Source organism: Corvus brachyrhynchos, unplaced genomic scaffold, assembly GCF_000691975.1.
Source record: "Corvus brachyrhynchos isolate BGI_N302 unplaced genomic scaffold, ASM69197v1 scaffold911, whole genome shotgun sequence".
In the NCBI taxonomy this organism is placed as follows: domain Eukaryota; kingdom Metazoa; phylum Chordata; class Aves; order Passeriformes; family Corvidae; genus Corvus; species Corvus brachyrhynchos.
In genome coordinates, this window is record NW_008235998.1 from 8,333 (window position 1) to 8,724 (window position 392).

Here is a 392-nt window from a genome sequence, read left to right on the forward strand (position 1 = left end):
TTCTTGACTTTCAACCCCATAAAATCTCACCTTTTGTTTTCAGTTATTTCTTTTGGTGGCATCAAGGAATTCTGGTTGGTCTTGGAGGTCTTTTCCAACCGAAATAATTCCATGATTCTAATTCTCTCTGGCCCATGGGAGTTGTCTTGGGGATGTTTATTTATCCCCTGCTATTTCTGGGGGTTTTTTGTGTCCGCGGTGGTCACTGGTCCCCCCTCCCATCCCCCGGCTCCGGGAGTATCACAATGGGTGAGAGCTAGCCTGGGATTTCCTGCAAGAGTTGGGGGGCAAGGATGGTTGTCTCTTCCAGTGGGGCAATCAGCTGGATGGCCATGCAGCCACAAGATACTGTTGCCTTGTGGTTTTGCCTGTTTCTATTTGGGTTTTACCTT

General features: G+C 48.2%; 1 protein-coding gene across 1 annotated transcript in view; it reads left to right on the plus strand.

Annotated features, from left to right (window-relative positions):
* LOC103614029 (zinc finger protein 883-like) overlaps positions 1–392 on the plus strand; it is a 5,433-nt gene that overhangs the window by 2,028 nt on the left and 3,013 nt on the right.